Raw genomic sequence first — 23,576 nt, 5'->3', positions numbered from 1 at the left:
TGATCAGGGCACTTCAGTGGCTCTTCAGAGTTCATTCGTATATAAGTGAAGCTCTCTCTTTTGTAGACTTCTCTCTGTGTAAGTACAAACCAACCAGAGGCATGGCTATTGCTTTCCTATCACTTAGGAATGAAATTAACGACTCCTTTATGTCCCATGCCAGGGAATCATCTCAATAGTTTCTGCAAGCTTAGCTTATCCACACAATATCATATCCACACAATATCAAACAGGCAATCACAGTTCCCACATGATGCCAGGCAAAACCGAACTTTGTTTCTCCTACACAAAAGAGCTCAAAATCACAGGTTTAGAAACCTCTCACGCTCAGTTTCATCTCACTATTATTGTGTTAAACATGCTTAATGGAAAATCTGGGCTGAGTTCTTTTCTGTTTTCCCAAATGAAAGTCACAGGAATGGAAACTCAGTTCCAAATGTTTCCATGTGGAAATTAAGTTGAGAGAAAGCAGTCTCATAAGTATGTGTTAAGTGCCTATGGAAGCAGCACCTCATGTTAGATGCCGTGATTTTCAGGAACAAATCAAAACACATATTCTTGGCCTCCTGAGCTATCATTGTTGTTTGAAGAATGGAGCATTTACCATCTAATAAAAAAGTGAAAGCCTAACATACAAAATCAATTTTAAGACAAAGACTAGGACTTCTCAATTTAGAAGAGGAGATACTTGAATTTGTCTCACACATCATCCGTCACCAGGGCTCCTAAGTAGAACATCTCAGACAATGTAGGACATAGTTTGAAAACTACTGATCAAATCAGTACACCACTGATTAAAGAGTAGGCATTGAGTGCCATGCCCACTGGGTGTTGATCCAGGGAAGAAGCTGGGAGCCCTAGACTGGGAACCCACCCGAGGATAGCCTAGAATGTACATAGTTTCAACCTTTTTTTTTTTCAAGAGCTGAGGTCCCTGGTCTTGTTCACAATCATCCTGCTGTACTTTTGGTCTTCTTGGATGGCATATCTGGTGGGCAAACTCCAAAACTGCCAACTGCAAACAAGGAGAGAGAACAATCCCTCTGTCATCTGACCATCCTACCCTGTAGCTGAGGGGAGTGTCAGCAAACCTGGAGCACCTCCTACAGTTCACAGACTAGTTATGTTTTCTTGATGGTCACATGCAGCATGTGGAGGATACTACAGAATATGTTGATGATGGTTTTCAACATCTTTTCAGAAGCATAAAGTTTCCAACCTTCCGTGGTACGTTTAAATTTCACAGAGTCAGAGAGGTGGGCGCCACCATAGCGGTTTGGGGGCCAGAAACATTTATATTCATCAATTTGAGGAGATCAAATCTAGAAGCAAGATTTTGGGAAATGCTGACATTTTTCAAACAAAAGCGTTTGAAAGAAAACATGAGAAAACATCCTAGTGTTTAAGAATTGTATATTTTTAGTTTACTCTAGCAGTCCATTTATTCTTTTATCCTATAAATATGTAGCAAGTATCTGCCTTGTGTTAAGTCCTGTAATGTGCTAAACCTTGGGATCACTTTCAAAGAGCTGGATGAGGTTTCCATGATGTCACACCAACCTGAAGATTTTCCAGACCATTTAAGGCCTTAACTTACTGTAATTTCTCCCCAATTCCCCTCCACTCCATTTCTGAAAAAAATACAAGCCTTTGGGAAATCCACCAGACCTGGGCAGAAGCGTAATTACCCTTTTGGAGACTCCCCAGTGGCTCCAATGGTCCTCATTGTTTTGATCTCAGCCTCCTGACCTGGTTTAAAAGCAAATCTGGTGTTGCGTGGGGTAGCATTCTACCATCTGCAGGTAGAGATCTGGCTAGTTCCTTGCACATGAGAAAAAGAGAACTGAGAGAGCCAATTTCAAATTGAGTTGGCAGAAACCAGTGTGCAGGAAGAACTATTCTGGCAGTTTTTAAATGACTTCCAAAGTATTTTGCATTTGAGAGAGCAACTAAACTGGTAAAATAAACACTTGGATTTTACGGAATTGACTCAAGTGTAAAATAATGTGGCTAATTTTCTCTTTTGATTTGGGATGATTGATGGAGTTGTGTGGAGGAGTGTGAGCAGAGAGACAGCCTCTTCCTCTCCTTTCCCTGCCCTCCCCCAAGTTCCACCTTACCAGACCTCTCTGGGCTCCCTTTAGGAATGCTATACAGGCTTAGCTCTCCCTGCATACTTGGGGGTGAGTTTCCCCCTGTGTTAACTCTGAAAAATGCAGGAGGAGAGCATGAGCATTTAAGACCATAGGCTTTCTGATCTGTGACTCAGATCTGTGTTTAAAAGAGGATTTACTCATTTTAAATAGAAGTCCATAACCCTAGAAGATTCTGATCATGATGGAAGAAGAATTTGTGCTATTCTCACTGATTAGACATGGAAAATCATTAGTTTTGCTTCTAGGGAAGAATTTAAACAATTGAGAAAGCTATGGATTTTGCAGTCACAGCAGGGAGAAAGTGGAGGAAAAACATTTAAACAAGCAAAATTATTGATAAGAAATGGGCCCCTGTCTGGTTTCTGTAATTTAGTTCTTCTGACTCATAGATGTTATAAAAAGCACCCTGCCTGAGTCAGAAATTTATTTTGGAGATATTACAGCTGCTTCTTTACTGTTGAAAGGCACTTGTGAAAAAAACTGTATATGACTAAAGACTTATAGCAGCATTAGAAATGGTCGAGGCCGGGTGTACCCGTTATACCAGCGCTTTGGGAGACCAAGGTGGATCACTTGAGGCCAGGAGTTCAAGACCAGCCTGGGCAACACGGCAAAACCTCATCTCTACAAACACACACCCCCAAAAAGAAAAATTAGCCAGGCATGGTAGCACACACCTGTAGTCTCAGCTGCTCAAGAGTCTGAGGTGAGAAATTCACTTGAGCCCGGGAGGTCAAGGCTGCAGTGAGCCATGATTGTGCCACTGAGTAACAGAGTAAGACCCTGTCTCAAAAAAAAAAAAAGAAAAGAAAGAAAGAAAAAGAAAAAGAAAACAAGAAAGAAAGAAATGGTCCAGAAGAAAGGTGAAAGTACAAAACAGAAGTGTGGGCCCTCTGGTTATTACTAATACTCAGAAAACGGCCTATTCGAGAATTAGGCCAATTCCTGTTATATATCCAAGAGCTTGAACTATAGTCAATGAATGTTCTATATTTATTTAGAATGATTGGTTGAGTGAGGAATTCTTTAAGAATAAGATTTGTTTATGCTCCCAGGGCTTGACAAGCCCTATTTTTATCTCAGGTCTCTCAAAAAATTTTAAATGTAGACACAAGCAATGGACAATTCATTATAGTATGCTCCATTATAGTACTTGATACGAAGGTAGATAAATCCTGTTTCTAAGGAGCAGACAAACAGACCAGGAAAGTTAAAACATACAGCTCTAGGAATTATACTTTACTTAAGCCTCATTTTAGACAAATTAGACTATGTTAGTTAAGTTAGGAACAATAATATATTCTCGTCACATGTGAGTCTTCTGTAAGCTGTTTTGAAATAGAAGGTTAATAAAAGCTTGGAGGCCTAAACATTCAATTCTGTTCTGGTATTTTCAACATTTATTAACTATTTTTACTGGAGCCCTTCATATGGAGTTTTCTTAAGACATTTTGGTGGTAGTAGGGGTGGTGAAATTAAGGTAAAAAAGAAAAACAAGTTGCTATTTCATTATAGGGTTGGTGACAGAATGAGACTGAAGGGGTAGGAACCAAGGGTAAGGAAATGGGGCAGGCAATTGACCACTCATTGAGACGATTTTGGTTAAAAAAATACCAATAATAGCACACAAATGGAGTAGCTGGGTAGTGTGACTCGTGGAACTCTGTGTGTGTTGAAGGTTTGACTTAAAACTATGCCCTTGGGAGGCTGAGACGGGCAGATCACGAGGTCAGGAGATCGAGACCATCCTGGCTAACACGGTGAAACCCCGTCTCTACTAAAAAAATACAAAAAATTAGCCAGGTGTGATGGTGGGCGCCTGTAATCCCAGCTACTCAGGAGGCTGAGGCAGGAGAATGACGTAAACCTGGGAGGCGGAGCTTGCAGTGAACGGAGACAGCGCCACTGCACTCCAGCCAGGGTGACAGAGTGAGACTCTGTCTAAAAAAAAAAAAAACTATGCCTAACAGAAAGAGCATGGGGCTGGGGCAGGGTTGGGGGGTGGGAGGCAGAGGCGTTGTGGGGAAACGCTGAAGGCTGAAGATGTCTGGAAGAGGGTGAGACCCGAGAAAATGAAGTCATGAGATGCAGGGCATGGGTGGAAGCTTTAATCCTGTGATCAGGAAAAAGGAGCAGCTTAGGGGGAAAGGCTTGGTCTTAGAGGCTGGGAACTCAGCACAAGCCTGCACTCTGTGCCCAACAGACCACCCAAAACTCACTTGGACTCAACTCAAGTGTCTTCCCTTCTGAAGCTCTGTGCCCTTAGAATTCAGTTTGGACCAGGTATGGCAGCTCACACCTATAATCCTAACACTTTGGTGGGCAGAGACAAGTAGACTGCTTGAGGCCTGGAGTTCAAGACCAGCCTTGGCAATATGAGGAAACCCCATCTCTACAAAAACTACCAAAAATTAGCCAGGTGTGCTGGCATGTAGTCCCAGCCACTCAGGAGGCTGAGGTGGGAGGATCACCTGAGTCTGGGGCAGTTAAGGCAGCAGTGAGCCATGATCATGCCACTGCACTTCAGCCTGGGTGACAGAGCAAGACCCTATCTCAAAAAAAAGTCAATTTATGCCACATAGATCTGATCATATGCTTTTCTCCTTAAATACTTCATTGCTGTTTTTTTTGTTTGTTTATTTAAGACGGAATCTCACTCTGTCGCCAGGCTGGAGTGCAGTGGCACAATCTCAGCTCACTGCAGCCTCCACCTCCCGGGTTCAAGCAATTCTCCTGCCTCAGCCTCCCAAGTAACTGGGACTAGAGGCGCATGTCACCACATCCAGCTAATTTTTGTATTTTTAGTAGAGACGGGGTTTCACCATGTTGGCCAGGATGGTCTCGATCTGCTGACCTCATGATCCACCCGCCTTGGCCTCCCAAAGTGCTGGGATTATAGGCGTGAGCCACAGTCCCCAGCCCATTGTTTTTAAATTATAAAGTCTAAACCTGTGAGCTAGCATGTGAAGCCCAGTTCTGTTTCTCACCACTTTCCTCTAACCAATTCCACTCACTATGCTCTGGCCTTCCAGTGGTTTCAGAGTGTGGTCCCTGGACCAGCAACATGAGTATCACCTGAGAACTTGTTTAAAATGCAAAGTTTCAGGCCCTACCTTAGATTTAATGAATCAGACACTCTGGAGGAGGGATCCAGCAATCTGCTTCTTAACAAGGCTTCCAGGGCCTTCAGGTGCAGGCTCAAGTTTGAGAACCACTGGGCAGGTTCTGCTGAACCACTGACTCTTCCCTCCACCCCACTGTATGACATCTCCCTGCCTTTGCGCATGCTGTTCTCTCTGACTAAAAGTCTTTTCTCCCTTCCACTCCTTTTTTTAAAAGTTAAATCAAGGATTATTCCCTCTATACTTCATTTCCTGTTCAGCTCTTTCTTTCCTGATTATGGTGACTGCCACTGTCACCCTTGCATCCATGGAAACCAGTGAAAATGTCTATCATTCATGTGCCATGCTTTGTTGTCCTCATGGTTTATGTGTCTGCCTCCTCAAAAGAGAGCAAGCTCCCCAAGGTAGTGACCATATTTGTCCTGGCACAGTGCTGGGACTCAGAAAATGTTCATTGAGTTGACATGTTACTAAAAAGCAAAGTGCAGAGAGGGGAAGGAAGAAAAGGGAAAGTGAAGAGTGTGCAAATGATCAACAACTACCACAATTAGAAAAGCTGTCACTGATTGAGTTCTGTGTGCTGGGTTCTGTGCTAATGCTTCGCAGGGACTGTGTCATTTAATCTTCCCAACAATTCTGTAGGTTTGATTATCCTCAATTAACAAGAGATGGAAATTAAGGCATCGAGAAGTTACAGAATGCACCCAAGTTGCCCCTGGGTGTACATAGTACAGCCAAGATTCACACACATAGTTTTTTCCTCCAGGGTCTATGTTTTTTTGTTGTTGTTGTTGTTTTGTTTTTTGAGGCAGGGTCTCACTCTGTAGCCCAGGCTAGAGCGCACTGGCATGATCATGGTTCACTGCAGCCTTGACCTCCTGAGCTCAAGTGATGCTCTTGCCTCAGTTTCCCAAGCAGGTAGGACCACAGGTGCCACCACGCCTGGCTAATCTTCAAATTATTTGCAGAGATGGGGTCTCACTTTGTTTCTCAGGCTGATCTCAAACTCCTGGCCTCAAGCGATCCTCCTGCCTCTGTCTCCCAAAGTGGCGGTGTTATATGAGATAGAAAGAAATTATTTAGGTAGACAGTTAGGGTAAAGTGAGTCCCAGCAGAAAACTTTCCTTCTAACAAAAAGCAGCTCAGAAATAGCTCCCTTTCTAACCTCATGCAATTCAAAGAAATCACTTGTCTTCTAACAAAGAACAGCTTGAAAGATCAGGCTGTATAAACACAGATAAACAACTCAGGCACAGAAGGAGGTGGGGAGTCTCCTAGGTAATCACCAAACTTCACACTTATAAAATGGACCCCAGTAAAAACAGTGGGCCTTAATAAGCACATTCCTTTCCTTTTAGGCACACTAAGATAGGGAAACTAAAAGCGGATTATGGGGCGATGCCTGCAGCTGCAGGAAGATGTCTGGGAACAGACACAGAAATTCTCCCTCCCAGATAAGCAAAACAAAGCAGCACAAAGCAGCACAGACTGAGAGTCTGCCTACATGATCGAGGAGTGAGGTGAGAGCTGATAGAAAACTGCTCTGTGCACATAGCACACCTGGTCCCAACCAAATCTTTGGGCCTCAGTAAGATAAGACACCCCCTCCTCACTAGCCCAATTATAAAAACTCTGACATTTTTACTGCAACTTGGCAACCCGCTCAGGATTCCTCTCTGTGAAAGAGCTGTTCTTTCCTTTTGCCTATTAAACTCCTGCTCCAATCCCACTCTGTGTGTGTGTGTCCGCGACTTCAATTTCCTTGGCCATGAGACCAAGAACCTTGGTATTTACCCCAGACAATCAGGCTGCTTCATTTTGGGGGCCCGTCCAGGATTTGAAGGTGAATTTATTGGAACGGTGAGTAAAGGAGTGGACTCTCTACTTTCATTTCCAAGGCTTCTCATCCCCAGTTGTTATTCTCTCAAAGAACTATAAAAAAATGAGGCATCTGTTGGCTAACTAATGAGTCACAAGGGCTAGCTGCCAGTGTTAAAGACTCAGATGTAAAGCTTGCTGGGGAGGACTTAGTCAATCCCCCAGTGCCCTCAGGGTGCTGGGAATGTTGGCTCTGTCCAAACCAGTTTCCTTTCACGGAGAATTTTGCCATCACATGGGGCTGGAATAGGTCCTGGGGCAACTGAGGATTTCTGGCCAGGGCTACACCCTGGTGTTGCCCAAAGGCTCCTGGACTGACACCAGCCTCCGACTGCCCGACTGAGTGTCGGCCACAAGATTGCCAAGCTTTCCTATTGCAAATCTCATTTTCCTCCTTTCCTTTCGAGGTCACCATGTCTCCCATCCCCTCTCTGTATGCAATGCTGCGGGAATTTTACAGCCCAGAGAAATAATTCAGTTAGGCAGGCTTAGCAACCACCTTAGCAACCAGAAATGCAGGTCAAGGGATTGCTGTTTTTGTGACTTTCTACTGACAGGGGGATTTCATGATCCAGATCTGAAAGGCTAACTCCTAATGATAGCACTTCCTGGGGTTGGGTAGAAGGTTATCTCCCCACCAGTGAACATCCCTCTCTCCACCTAGGCTGTTTGTTCTCCCATGTGAGGAGCCAGCACTACCCAGGTGGACTGGATAGTCCCTCTATGAGGCGAATTAACTTTCTCCTGCTAGGAGGCATGCCATAGGGATAACCTGCCACATGTCAGACTTTCCCTCTCCGTCCCTATGAAGGCCAAGTTACTGCCGGGTATGTCAAAGCTTGCAGCGCCACCTAGTGGAACAGGAATCCTCTCCATTGGCAACCTAGTCTGCCCTTTGCCAAAAGCCTCTAGCTTTCCACTTTTTCTCCCTTTTACATCCCTCTAATAGAGATCAAACCTTATGTCCCTCTGACAGCGGGAGAACTCTGCTTTCAGCAGTGAGGAGAAAAATGTCCTCCAAAACCAAATTTTAGTCTCAATACTCTCTCCATTAGCACGACGGCTGCCATTTGACCCTCATATTCTCTTGAGACACTTATTCTGCTTGCAACTAGTATTTCATCTAAATAGAAAGGGGATTTTCTGTTTGGAACCTAACTGGAACCACCACCTAAAAATAAATTCTCTAGTCCGTTCCATAACAGCAGAGTATAAAGCTCAGTACAGTACATTCCCATTAAGGGGCCTTGCTTAAATGCAACTGTTACATAATCTCTCCCGATACCCATCCATCAAGGAGCCACACAGATCACACAAGTCTGAGAGGTCAAAGGGCAATTATCAGGCAGAGGACTAAGGTCACATGGGTAAGTGTGACTATCCCCATTACTTAGCTACTCTGGGACCATGGTTTGAGGGTCACGCCGGCAACCATGAGGAGGCACACACTGTGCTGGGACCCAGGGACCAAAGAGAGAGAACAGTCAGGGAGACACTTCCACTGTCGTCCCCTCCACCCTGGGTCACACCAAAAAGAACCAGGAGACTGAGGGATGCCTCTCCTCTTGTCTCTTTTCTAGGATGGGTAGCAAGCCATTTTGACTTGCACTCTGCTGGAGTACATTTTGAACTCCTTTGACGCCCAAACTCTGAAGAAAAAGCAACTCATTTTCTTTTGCACAAGGGTGTGGCCTTTTTACCCTCTCAGGAATGAACACACCTGGCCAGCTGAAGGGAACCTTCACTTTAATTTTATCCAGCAATTAGATCTCTTCTGTAGATGGAAGGGCAAATGGTCCAAGGTTCTCTATGTGCAGGCTTCCTTTGCCTTGCAAGACAACCCAGACCTTTGCAAGCATTGCACAACCGAGTCAGCCCTCTTAGCAATCATATCAGACAGGTCTGTGGAGAGTAGTTCCCCTAAGTCAGAAGAGCAAGTTTTGGAGGAGCTATTGGAGGCAGCTTATAAGTGCCCCAGTCCTTCCAGTTCCCTTTATCCAGGGCCCCTTCCAACTGCACCATCAGCTCCTCTAGCTCCACCATCTCCAAAGCTCCCCACTGCCCCAGCTTCACTCCTACCCCTGCAAGAAATGCCAGATGGAAGGGGCACCATTAAGGTACTTGTTCCCTTCTCGTTGCAGGACCTTAGGCAAATAAATGGGCTGATTTCTTGACAACCCTAATAGATATATAGAGGTCTTCCAAAATTTAACTCAAGTGTTTGACCTCACATGGAGGGATGTTATGCTGTTTCTCAGCCAAACCCTCACTGCAGCTGAAAAGCAGACAGCTCTGCAAGCAGGAAAAAAGTCTGGAGATGAACAACATGTTCCCTATAGTAGACCAAAAAGGAAAAGGGGAGATAAGGAAGGTAAGGAAATAACAGAAAAACCATTCTCAATAGGGAGAGAGACTATACCTCTTGACAATCCTGACTGGAATCCCTGTGACCCCACAGATGAATGGAAAGGGAAACACTTTTAATGTGCATATCAGAGGGCCTAAGAAGGACTAGGACCAAATCTCTTAATTACTCTAAACTGTCCTTGTTGAATCAGAAACCAGATAAAAATCTCCCTACCTTTTTGGAAAGGCTGACAGAAGCTATAATAAAACACACCTCCGTGTCTTCCAATTCAATAAAAAACAGGTTCATTACTCAGGCAGCCTTGATATCAAAAGGAAGTTGCTGAAACAGGCCATGTCTAAAAATCTTTCTAGTTTTTCTCACTCTCAAGTTGAAACTTTGCAGTATGTAAATGACACTCTCCTCTGTGCCCCAATCAAGGAAGTCTCAGGAAGGCACTAAGACTCTCCTCAATTTCTTAGCTAAAAGGGAATATAGAATCTAAAAATCTAAAGCTCAGCTCTGTCAAACTTCAGTAAAGTACCTAGGCCTAATCTTATCAGAAGTGTGGGGGATCAGCCAGAGTGGTGACAAAAACTATAGGGAAAGGACACAAACCTTCTGAAAGGTCAGAAGTTTCTGCAGAGAACCAGAGGAGAATGGCTGAAGCCAGCTGTTCTATAACCCAGAGGCAGAGGGCAAGGAGTAGGTACAAGGGAGTGTGGGGGAATTTATCTTAAACAGCTTTGTTTACTTAGGTTGACCAGGAACTGACCTTGGATCATCCCCACATGTGACATTCTCTGGAAGGGGAACAATAAATGTTAATTACCTGCAGGTTGTGTTGGCTCCAAGTTTTCGGCATTGTGCCTGCACTGAATAAAAGCAAGCAGCTTCAGCTTCTCAGGGCTGCTGTCTGGCCACTAGAGCCAGGCAGTCACCTAGCTGCTCTTAAATTGCATACCTGTGTCTGAGTACTCATTTCATCCATTGGCCAGGGTCTGTGGGACAGACACGGCACTGAAGGAACCAGAGTACCAGGTGAGGAAAAGATTAACCCCGTTTCCTTTAACAGTTAAGAAAATTCTTGGGCATTACTGAATTTTGCAAAATGTGGGCACCTGGGTATGGCGAACTAGCTCATCCTTTATACCAACTCATAAACTCAAGCAGCTCCCTAACTTGGGATCCTAAAACACAAACACCTTAGACCAGCTAAATCAAGCTTGCTTAAAGCACCAGTTCTCAGTCTTCCTGTAGGGAAAGTATTTAGTCTTTACATATATCAGAAAGGAAGAAAATAGCCCTGGGAGTTTTGACTAAGACTGGAGGTCCAGCTCTACAGCCAATGGGTTAACAATGGGGATAACTAAACTGTTTAACTCCACACAATATAACAGGACTACTGTACTCTAAGGAAAGTCTCTGGCTAACAGACAATTGCCTCCTCAAATATCAAGCTTTGCTGCTAAAGGGATCCTGCAGTCCAGTTGAAAACCTGCCCCTGCCTGAGCCCAGCCACTTTCTCCCAGAGAAAACTGGAGAACCTAAACATGATTGTGAAAAAGTAGTGGTGCAAACTGGGGGGAAAATGGTAAGAATCACTGTTTATCTTCTCTATAAAGTTTTATTTATGATAAAGGATTTTCCTAAAGAGCGCTCAGCTTAATCGAAAGTAGATATCAAACCTATGGGTATATTTAAAAGGTCTTTATGTTTTTCTCTTTATAGATCTTGTTTTCCTGGAAAAGGGAATTTTTTCTCAGTCAACTGAATTCTTTTTTTCACTGTGTCTTACCACTCTTGGTGCATGCATGAAAGACCCTGGAATGACTTCTGGTGGCCTGGTACTCCTTGGGAAAACAGAAAAGGTGCCACAAATCCCATTTTGGGAAAAATCTGTTTTCCTCATGGAACCCCTAGAATTCAAGGTGAATAAGTAGTTCTCAAAATCTATCTTTGTCTTCCAGCTTTGCTTGTTTATTAGGCCCTGGAAACTGTACTCCTAGCTCTGTTCTTAAAGGGTCTCACCAGGAGGCCAATAATCCATTGGGAAATTAGCAAATGAAAAATTTTATAACCACTGGATCTTTTTCTGTTTGTGTGGTTATATATGTGTTATGTGTGTAATGTCTATTTGAAAAGAGCTATAATTAATTGGCCTAAGAAAAATAATCACTTAAATAAAATATTTTTAAAGAAAAAGTAAAAGCTGTGGTACCTTTCAGTTCACACAATTTTAATCATCAAAAATAAAAACAGTCTTAGAAACTGTTGGTAAAATACAAATGTCTTCAGGGTGTAAAACTGTGATCTAAATTATGCAGGTCAGATACTAGGTTTGATAAATGTTTTAAGGTTGTAACTGCCTTTTTAGCCTTTAAAAATTGCCAACTTGCCTGCTTCACAACTGGTAAGGCCTGGGAACATATGGAAGTAACCATGCCCCTAACTATGCTGAAAGCAGTCAAACTTTATCTGCATCTAGCACATAATTAAAACAACCTACCAGGTTTTACATCAAAGTTAAAAATTGCTAAGAGTTACCATTATGACATGTAATTGAGACTACTGAACATGGATTTGCATGCAAAGTGTGTGAAAAAATAGTAAAAGCTGTTTTTAATTAAAGATAGGAAGGCATGGAAATATACATTTTGCCTAGAAATAAAGGATTATCTTAAATAAAATAAAGCAGAAGGTTTAAGCAAATTGTAAAAAGATTGTGAAAATTAATCTTGCAAAGGAAACTCTGTGTATGAACATATTAACTAATTTCAAAGGGGTATTATATAGTTTTATAAATTAAGGATTAAAATACAAGCACAAGGTTTTCTTAAAATGCTAATCTTTTGCAAAATTTGTAGAGGGTCATAAAAGGTTTGTGTAAATCTCACCTCATGGTCAAACTGATTAACATTGAATAGGATTGTCTATAAAGTTTCATTTAAAATCAGGGTTAACATTAATAGCAAACGAATGCAAGGGTGAAATTTAACATTCTCTCTTGGATAGAATTTTCATGTAATAGAAAGGGCTGATGAATGGTTTTTGCTTTTTCAAATTTTTGACTCATCATTTTGGCAAAACAAAAAACTTATGGTAATCAAAAATTCTATTTCATAATATCAAGTGTTTTAAATGTTGAACATATTTAACAGGCTTCCCAAAAATCAAACTTTAGTTTCAAGGTTGTCTTTCCTAACCCCTAGGTTCTGGTTCTGCACAGGGCCCCTGGAACATCCGGAAGAGAGGTAAATAGGATTAGTTAACTTGTTTAGGTTCATCGAATTGCCAAAATGATGTCTAATACTCTTCAGGTTATATTTTAGGAAATAATATTAACATATGTTCCAAAACTCTATGGGATGTCTAAGGTTCTAGTGTCTGAATAATACATGCTGTTAATCACAATTAAGGTTATTATGTTAGGTTATTGTAAGCCACAGAAATAACCAAATTTATCAATCATGTTCTTGACTATAACCACCCTGGACATTTTGTCATTTACAAACAATTGTTGTCTTGTTTGAATCTTCTTCTTAAAAAAAATAGTTTGTAATCGGCTATGGAACTTTAATAGGTGCTCTTAAATGCAGGTTTTTGATAAAAGAAAATGTATAGGACTCATACAAAGCTGAAATGTTTATGAATAACAACCAGACCAAGAGTTAATGGAATGGACTGAACTAATAGAAAACTAAAGCAATATTCTTGATTTATGCTTGTAACACTGGTGATCCTTATTTTGTTTTTCAGAGTCAAAGAAACTTTCTTAAAAGCCTTTAAGAACTAAGTAAACTATACTCCTGTAAACAAGGTTTGGAGCATGTTTGTTTCTCTCTGCCTAGTTCCTCTAAAATTTGGAAATTAGTCATAAGTATTCTTGAATTACAATGATACGGTTATTTGCATCAGTGCAACAAGAATCCATTTTCTTTTGCAACAAAACACAATTGGAAAAACTGGTTGTTTTACCAAGGCTTTCACTGCATAGCTTTGACTTGCAGAGCCAATGAAAGCCTCTTGGGAAAACTGGCTTCATACCTTGTCTACACAGTCTCTGTACAGGATTCCTGACCTGTGGTGAGTAAAGAATGTCACTTCCTAACAGGCCTGGAAACCCCATGCTCCTGGAGCCTCAAGAAGAAAGAAGTTTATCCAATTCACGGGTATTTGAGTGTACAAACCCATGGCTGGGCTTGGCTTCAAAAGGTCCTATCCAAGATTCCTTGTGGAACAGAGTTCTATCAAAGCCAATCAAAAAGGCCTACACAGAGGTAATTATTCTCGCTGCACTTTTTGCAAATAATCAGGCCACGTATAAAACTAAAGTTTATTTTGCAACCATCTCAGTCCTATCATAAGTTGTTTTTAATAAAAATGAGAACTGGAGAGAGAGAAATTATGTTCCAAACTTATTGTACATCTGTGATATGGTTTGGCTCTGTGTCCCCACCCAAATCTCATCTTGAATTATACTCCCAGAATTGTGGGAAGGACCCAGTGGAAGGTAATTGAATCATGGGGGCAGTTTCTCCCATACTATTCTCATGGTAGTAAATAAGTCTCATGAGATCTGATGGTTTGATAAAGGGAAACCTGTTTTGCTTGGCTCTCATTTCTCTCTTGCCACCAACATGTAAGACATGCCTTTTGCGTTCCACCATGATTTTGAGGCCTTCCTAGCCACGTGGAACTGTAAGTCCATTAAACCTCTTTCTTTTGTAAATCGCCCAGTCTCAGGTATGTCTTTATCGGCAGTGTGAAAATGGACTAATACAATCTGTCATTGACTTCTAGTCTCATTTGTTGTTTTTAAATTCTTGTCAATATTTTAAACTAATCATGCTTATTCCTGTAAACCAACCATCAGTCTCCAGCTGTGGCTCAAAGGAGACAGAAAGGAATGGGTAATATAAAAATCTGGAACAGTGTTCTAGTTCTGGGCACTTATCCTACAAATCCCGCTAGGTAACCTATAACCCTGAGGTTTCCTTTTGCGGGGGATGGGGGGGAGTAAGACCAAGGAAACTAAACAAAGGCAAGCCCCAGACACCCACTTAAAACAGCACAACTCATCTAAATGGCTCACAGGTATCAAACAAACTCTGTTGTCATGGTTATGGCCTATAGTGCCTCACTAATAATGGTAGTCTTACATGTATTTGGACCCCATATTCTAAACCTCCTTGTAAAGTCTCTCTTCTCACCTAGAAACCATCAAGCTTCAGATGGTGCTGAAAATGGAGCTGCAAATGGAGCCAAAAATGAAACCACCCTTCTACCAAGGACCATTAGATCGACCCCTATGGTCGGAGCCCTAGCTGCTGTTCCCATACCACGTCCCTCTCCAGCGGGAAGTAGCCAGAAGAAGCTGTTGCCCAATTCGCCCTAACAGCAGCTAGGGATTCCATTCCTGAGGGGGAAATATGTTATATGAGACAGACAGAATGTATTTAGGTAGACAGGGTAAAGCGAGTCCCCAGCAGAAACTTTTCGTCTAACAAAAAGCAGCTCAGAAATAGCTCCCTTTCTAACCTCATGCCGTTCAAAGAAATCACTTCTAACAAAGAACAGCCTGAAAGATAACGCTGTAAAAACAGATAAACAACTTGGGCACAGGAGGAGAGGGGGAGTCCCTGGGTAATCACCAAACTTCACACACCTACAATGGACCCCAGTAAAAACAGTGGGCCTTAATAAGCACATTCCTTCCCCTTTAGGCACACTAAGATAGGGAAACTAAAAGCGGATTATGGGGCGATGCCTGCAGCTGCAGGAAGATGTCTGGGAACAGACACAGAAACTCTCCCTCCCAGATAAGCAAAACAAAGCAGCACAAAGCAGCACAGACTGACTCTGCCTGTGTGATCAAGGAGTGAGGTGAGAGCTGATAGAAAACTCTGCTCTATGCACATAGCACACCTGGTCCCAACTAAATCTTCGGGCCTCAATGAGGTAAAACACCCCTCCTCGCTAGCCCATTTATAAAAACCCTAACTTTTGTGTTTTTTTAGACAGAGTCTTACTCTGTCACCAGGCTGGAGCGCAGTGGTGCGATCTTGGCTCACTGCAACCTCTGCCTCCCAGGTTCAAGCAGTTCTCCTGCCTCCACCTTCTGAGTAGCTGGGACTACAGGCGCGTGCCACCGTACCCAGCTAATTTTTGTATTTTTAGTAGACACAGGGTTTCACCATGTTGGCCAGGATGGTCTCAATCTCTTGACCTCGTGATCCACCTGCCTCGGCCTCCCAAAGTGCTAAGATTACAGGTGTGAGCCACTGTGCCCAGCCAGCCCTGACATTTTTACTACAACTTGGCAACCCACTCTTGGACCCCTCTCTGTGGCAGAGAGCTGTTCTTTCCTTTTGCCTATTAAACTCCTGCTCCAATCTCACTCTGTGTGTGTGTGTCTGTGACCTCGATTTCTTTGACTGTGAGACCAAGAACCTTGGTATTTACCCCAGACAACAAGGCTCTTTCAGTGAGATTAGAGGCATGAGCCACCACATGGCCAGAGTCTATATACTCTTAACCCTTTGGTCCAAGAAAGGAGGCAGCTTTGGAGCCATTATCAATATTCATGAGTTCGACAAACATTGCCTCAGCAACTCCACCTTGCCAGACTGAGAATACAAATAGAAATGCAGAAAGGGTCGGATGCATGACAGCTGCTTATATTCCTGCTCTCAAGGAGGGTACATTTTATCAGGAAAGAGAGATCTGTAATCAATAAATATGATTCCTCTAAGAATGTTAACCAAAGATTGTTTAAAGTGCTACTCAGAGCCAGCAGCAACCAGGGTGGATTTGCTTTGCTAGGGATGATGTTGGATTTGGATATTGAGAGAGTAGCATAAGCTCACAAAGCAGAGAAAGGAGGGAGGGAGGAAGATAAGATTCAGGGCAGTAGGAAATGCAGAAATGACTTAAAGGAAGCCTTACCATCTTAGGAAGTCTGGCAAAGAATGACTTGTCTCATGAGGCTGGATTGAGGGATGTTTGCCAGACACTCTGGATCGACTCACTCAACATCTGTTCCCAGTGTTTTGCCTGTTCTGCAGATCTAGAAATAAAGCTACATTTCCAGAATTCCTTGAAGCTGTGGTTCCGGATGTGATTCTGCCAAACAGATATACTTTGCAAGGCCTACCAGTCTGTGGTACGCAGTGACAGAACAGTTATTTAAATTATCACTTGCAGACCAGGCATGGTGATTCATGCCTGTAATCCCAGCACTTTGGGAGGCCAAGGAGGGTGGATCACCTGAGGTCAGGAGTTTGAGACCAGCCTAGCCAACATGCCGAAACCCCGTCTCTACTAAAAATACAAAAATTAGTCAGGAGTGGTGGCAGGTGCCTGTAATCCCAGCTATTCAGGAGGCTGAGGCAGGAGAATCGCTTGAACCCAGGAGGCAAAAGTTGCAGTGAGCCAAGATCTCACCATTGCACTCCAGCCTGGGCAAGAAGAGTGAAACTCCATCTCGAAAATAAATAAATTATCACTTGTAGTCACCTGGGAGAAAAAGTATCCATGGAAATCAAAACGTTGGAAGGTCAAGTGGCTATGGTAATAAATCTTCATGGCAAGAGTGAAGAATTCAAAGATTGTGGGGTTGGCTAGCTTCTTGAATTCTTACGAACATAAAGAAAGAAAAAGGTAAGCATGGAGTGACCTGTAGCATCCCAGATCTGATACCAAATTCTTTGTCAATTAGGATTAGGCACAGCAGCAAGGGACAGATACTCAGAATAACAGTGGCCTGACCAAGTTAGAGGTCTTTTTCTTTTATGGAAACACCAGGGGTTCAGTCTAGGTCTTGCCGCACAGAAAGCCAATCACTGAGACAATAAGTATTGCCAAGGAAGAAGGCTTTAATCACATGCTGCAGCCAAGGTATGAGAGCTCAGTCTCAAATCCATCTCCCTGACTGACTAAACCTAGAGGCTTACATAGCAGGGAAGATATGTAACAATGTTTAAGAAAACAGGAACTAGGGAGGGACAAGGAGGCATCTGGTGAGTGTCAGTTCTCTGATACTTTTTTGAGAGGACTGAAGGTCCTTTCCTGAGAAGGGAACTCAGATAAAACAAATGCAAATTTCAAGCTTTAACAGCAGAAGGGGCCATTTCTATGTTTATCCAAAAACAACAGTTTATGGGACTGTTGGGCCCATTTCATTTCTCACAGAAAGTTCCAGAGGTAGGTAGTCAGGCTGTGGCAGTTCTGCTCCATAGCACCTTCCAGCTTGCTGCTTCTCCTTCCCTTGGGTGTGATCCTCATGTTCATAGTCCACGATGGTAGCCATCATGTCTGTATTCGAGGCTATAGGATGGATAAGGGAGCAAACAAAAAGGTAGGGCAAGGACATGTGTCTGCTCCCTCCTGAAAAAGTTCTTGGAAACTCTCACATGATACTTCTGTTTACATTCCACTGTCCAGAACTTTGTCACCTGGCCACATCTAATGGCAAAACAGAGTAGGACATGTACTCAACAATTGTTATTATTTTAATCAGGAAGATGAAGAAAATGTAAAATTGGGGGGCAATCATAGGATGCGTGGTAGAGAGTGTCAGAGGAGGTAGCTGGGATGATGGGCACCAGATGGGGAAGGACTTGACATGACAAGCTAAGGTGTTTGGACTTTATCGTGCTGGCAATGAAGAATCATCAGATAAGTTTAAACAGCAGAGAGATATAAACTGAGCTGTTTTACTGCCATCTCTGACAGCTATATGAAAGGGTTCTGGTGCAGTAATACCAAGCCCCAGAGACCTGTTAGAAAGCAGTTACCCCAAAATGACTGTTTCTTCAATAAATGGTGCCGGGGAAGCTGGACATCTACATGCAGAAGAATGAAACTAGACCCCTATTTCTCACCATATACAAAAATCAACTCAAAATGGATTGAAGATGTAAATGGAAGACCTAAAACTATAAAACTACTAGAGTAAAACATAGGGGAAATGCTTCATGACATTGATCTGGGCAAGAATTTTTTGGATAGAACCTCTAAAGCACAGGCAACAAAAGCAAAAATAGACAAATGGGATTACATTAAACTGTAAAGCTTCTGCACAGGAAAGGAAACCATCAACAAAGAGGCAACCTACAGAACTGGAAAAAAAAATGTCTGCAAACTATGCACTGGTTTAATGGGTTAATATTCAGAATATGTAAGAAATTCATTCCCAGCACTTTGGGAGGCTGAGGCAGGCAGATCACGAGATCAGGAGTTCGAGACTAGCCTGGCCAACGTGGTGAAACCCCCTCTCTACTAAAAATGCAAAAATTAGCTGGGTGTGGTGGCAGGCACCTGTAATCCCAGCTATTCGGGAGGCTGAGGTAGAAGAATTGCTTGAACCCAGGAGACGGAGGTTGCAGTGAGCTGAGATCGCACCACTGCACTCCAGCCTGGGTGACAAGAGCGAGACTCCATCTCAAAAAAAAAAGAAAAGAAAGAACCAGAATATGTAAGAAACTCAAACAACTCAATAGCAAAAAAAAAAAAAAAAAAAAAAAGCCCATATAATCCAATCAAAAATGGGAATAAGACCTGAATAAACATTTCTCAAAAGAAGACATAGAAATATATATATATATGAAAAAATACTCAACATCAGTAATCATCAGGGAAATGCAAAGGAAAACCACAATGAGATATCACTGCACCCCAGTTAGAATGGCAAAAAAAAAAAAAAAAAGAAAAAGAAAAAATAACAATTACTGTTGAGGATGTGAAGAAAGGAGAACTCATATGCTATTGGTGGGACTGTAAATTAACATAGCCACTGTGGAAAACAATATGGAAGTTCCTTAAAAAGTGAAAAATAGGACTGCCATATGATTCAGCAATTCCACTACCGGATATATATCCAAAGGAATTGAAATCAATAAGTCAAAAGAGATATCGGTACTCCCATGTTCACTGCAGCACTATAGTAAGGGCTTAGCACAATAGCCAAGAGATGAAATCAAGCTAAGTATCAGTGCATGAATGGATAAAGAAAATGTGAGATATATATCGATAGATAGATAGATAGATAGATAGATAGATAGATAGATAGATAGATGCAATACTATTCAGTCATAAAAAAGGACAAAATCCTGTCATTTTCAACAGCGTGGATGAACCTGGAGGACATCATGTTAAGTGAAATAAGCCAAGCACAGAAAGACAAATGATCTCACTCACATGTGGAATCTATAAAAGCTGATCTCATAGAAGCAGAGGGTAGAACAACAGTGACCAAAGGTTCCGGAGGGGATGGGAGTGGGAGGGCAGGGTTAATGGGTACAAAGTTACAGTTAGATAGGAAAACTAATTTGTGGAGTTCTGCTATATAGTAGAGTGACTATAGCTAATTAACAATGCATTGCACATTTCAAGATAGCTAGGAAAGAAGACCTTGAAAGTTATCACAAAAAATGATAAAGGTTTGAGGTGATGGACAACTATTCTGATTTGACCATTGCATTTTATATATATATATATATATATGTATTGAAACATTACACTGTACCCCACATACATGTATACTTATTATCAATTATAAATAAAATTTTTTAATGGAAAAAAAGCAGTTGCCCCAGTCCAGATGAGAAGTGATGAGAGCCTGAAATAGGGCAGTGACAGTGGGATGGAAGCAAGAGAATGGAAGGGTGAGATATGCTAGGGTAGGAGGGGACAGACTTTGGTGACCATTAGACAATGGAGGTGAAAGAAGAGTGTGGAGTTTAGGCTGACACCAGCGCTTTTGGCTTGAGCAGTTTGGTAAATGACACTGCTACTAACCAAAATAAAGGAATAAGAGAGTGAAGAAGGCTGCCGATAGCGAGCAGAATGTGATTAGTTTGATTTGGAATATGTTGAGTTTAAAGTGCCTGTTGTGTGGAAGATGTTTGGCAAGCAGAAAAATACACGTGTCTGGAGCACTGAAGAGAAGTCGGAGCTGGAGGTACCAATTTAGGAGGTGTGCGGCTCTAAGTGACAGCTGCAGCCACAAGTCTGAGATGGCCTGACCTAGAAAAGAATGAGGGAACAAAGTCAAGGATGAAGCCTACGGAAGCACCAATGTTGTGTGAGTCTTCTGCAAAGTCCTTTCTGATGGTAGCTTCTTTGAGAATCGCAGTTCAAGAAATCTGAGGCTGCAAATGCACGCTGTTCCCAGACATCCAGGACCTGGATCAAAGATTTCCATTTCAAGACAATATAAAACTGCTAAAGGGTTTTTCTTTCCCTGGTTGAAATACTTTAACACCAACTAATTTCAAGTTTGGAAAGAAAGTCATATTTAAGGTTGAGGTTGTTATTTCTACTCTGTAATACAGTAGAGCCTGTCCCCAGAAAACCTCCTGCCTGTCTCATCCTCCACGGAGCTTCCTTGTATTTATTCTACCAGGCTTGCGTGCGGGGACAATGTCAGCAGGTTGAGATATGAGCTACGCGTTGCAGGCATTGACAAATCAGGAGAGCTCTCCTACAGACTGCATGCCCTTTTTATTTTTATTTTTATTTTTATTTATTTATTTTTTTTTTTTTTGAGACAGAGCCTCGCTCTGTCACCCAGGCTGGAGTGCAGTGGCCGGATCTCAGCTCACTGCAAGCTCCGCCTCCCGGGTTCCCGCCATTCTCCTGCCTCAGCCTCCCGAGTAGCTGGGACTATAGGCGCCCGCCACCTCGCCCGGCTAGTTTTTTGTATTTTTTAGTAGAGACGGGGTTTCACCGTGTTAGCCAGGATGGTCTCGATCTCCTGACCTTGTGATCCGCCCGTCTCAGCCTCCCAAAGTGCTGGGATTACAGGCGTGAGCCACCGCGCCCGGCCTTTTTATTGTTTTTAAGGCATGAGAAGATGAATGTTGTCCTAGTATCTGCTTCAGTTCTAGAAAAGGTTAAAAAAATGGTTTGTATATAGTACACCTTTCGTTTCAATTGATTCTTACTGTGCTTCGCCTCAACTCATTTAAGTTGTTGGCTAGTACAACCCACCTTCAAAGCATTGCTTGCTTGAAATTCAATGATTATAATTCGAAAGAGACTTTAGGCCAAAGAGTATGATATCAAAATTCTCTGTTCATTGGGTGGTCACTAGCAGAGCGCCTTCAACAGACAAGAATCCAAGTAAAAAGACCTTCAATTGTAATACCTAGAAAGTACTGTACAACTCAACGGAAACAAAAACAATCTCATCTAAATTAAAGTAGTATACTTATCTAAATTCAAAAGTGTGGTTGCAGGATTCGTATAAGATCCCGGAATTAGTATGAAGTCAGTCAAATATCTAACATTTCTCACCTCAATGTTCTTGATACTGTTCAATGATACTCAGTATCATGGCCCTAAAATATTAAAGACTAGGTCCCATCAAATAAAGATTCAATGATAATCACTGGGCTATAGTGACAAAGTCAGGCAAATGGGCAAAATGCAAGTTGGTAACAACATTTTCATTTTGGAAAAATGAAAAATTAAGGAAAATATGGCAAAATATTCTATAAGGTGAATTTTTCTTTTAAGAGACAGTCCTTTATTCTGAGATCATGTCCATTTCTTGTGGTCAACATGTCTTCCTTTGTAAAAAGAGTAGTGCAAGTAGATGGCAGGTTCCTAACAATTTCATTTGACAAACTAAAAGCTGGCATTCCATGGCCAATTCCTAAAGTTGTTTTGGAATTTTACTTGTTGGTGAAATGTTAAAGTCTGAGAATGTCCCTGGAGTAATGGCTCCCTGCTGCTGATCATACTGGCTGGTGAAGTAGATACTCTACAGGAACTTACTAGAAATGGTTGATCCACAGGGAATGAAAGGCTTACACAGGGCTCTTGTTTGTTTCCTCCCTCTGTTACCAAAATGTTAAGCATTTAATTTACCTTTAAAATTGTGATTAAAAAATACATGTATTTAAAATAAGTCACTTACGTGTACAAGGTCAAACCAGAACACCCCTGCCCAGCAGCACACCCAACAGGGTAGTCTCTCAGGCTTTGCACACATGCTTCTCACAAACACCCCACTGCAGGCTTTGGTTTAGGGTTCCATGTGCTAAGAATACAGCATCAAAGGCTTTTCTGCTGGGAAGGAAAGGAAGAGACTTGTAATGTCTATATAGCTCCCAAAGACAAAAAGACTCTAGGTTGATTAGAACAAGCTTCAAATCCGAATTTGGGTTTTCTGCCTTCAAAAATCAAAGAAAATTTTCAAAATTTCTTTTGAAGACTCAAAAAGAAACAACGTGGCTGGGCACAGTGGCGCATGCCTGCAATTCCGGCACTTTGGGAGGCTGAGGCGGGCAGATTACTTGAGGTCAGGAGTTTGAGACCAGCCTGTCTAACAGGGCGAAACCCTGTCTCTACTAAAAATACAAACATTAGCCGGGCGTGGTGGTGGGCGCCTGTAGTCCCAGCTGCTTCAGAGGCTGAGGCAGGAGAATCGCTTGAACCCAGGAGGCAGAGTTTTCACCCAGCCCAGATCACAGATCATGCTCCTGCACTGCTGCCTGGGCAACAAAGCAAGACTCCGTCTCAAAAAAACAAAAACAAAAAAACCAAAACAGAAAAAAAAACACAAAAAAACAAAAAACAAGACAAAAAGAAAGAACGCCCCTTTGTAAAGGTTTTTTAATCCACAGAGACTTGATAGCGTCATCATTGTGTTTGTTATTTCCCAGAAGCCAGCAGGGAACGTTCTCTGATTAATCTGCTCCTGGAGGTGGTAAAAATACAGGAAGTAGCCAAGGGCATTATAATCATTAGTCACTGAGATACAAACCTTCAGTTCTATTACCAAGGGACCTAAAGTGCTGCTTGGTGTGGGTGGGAGATGATGAATCTCTCCGTGCACGATAAAAAGACTCTGAGCTGCCACCGTTAGTCTGTTTATGTAGAATGAGGACAGCCCCAAGAGTAGATGGGATTTAAAAATAGTAACAATTCTCCCCCAACCCCAAATACACCATTTCTGAATGTTGTAGAACATTCAGGAAACAAGAATCATTCATAATTCTACCCCTAGAAGTTACCAATGTTAACATTTTGATTAATACTGTAAACAGAAAAATCAGTCTGTAA

At 42.2% G+C, this 23,576-nt stretch overlaps 1 protein-coding gene across 1 annotated transcript in view; it reads right to left on the bottom strand.

Annotated features, from left to right (window-relative positions):
• Nucleotides 1–23,181, bottom strand: part of CTBS (chitobiase) — a 64,477-nt gene extending 41,296 nt beyond the window's left edge. The window contains exon 1 of the mRNA XM_074002996.1: nucleotides 22,429–23,181. The gene's annotated coding sequence lies outside the window, so the exon portion shown is untranslated. The remainder of the gene's footprint in view (nucleotides 1–22,428) is intronic.
• Between the last annotated feature and the right edge of the window lie 395 nt (nucleotides 23,182–23,576).

Source organism: Macaca fascicularis, chromosome 1 (assembly GCF_037993035.2).
Source record: "Macaca fascicularis isolate 582-1 chromosome 1, T2T-MFA8v1.1".
NCBI classification, from domain to species: Eukaryota; Metazoa; Chordata; class Mammalia; order Primates; family Cercopithecidae; genus Macaca; species Macaca fascicularis.
The sequence above is the reverse complement of the archived record's forward strand: the minus strand, read 5'-3'. Positions and strand labels throughout refer to the sequence as shown.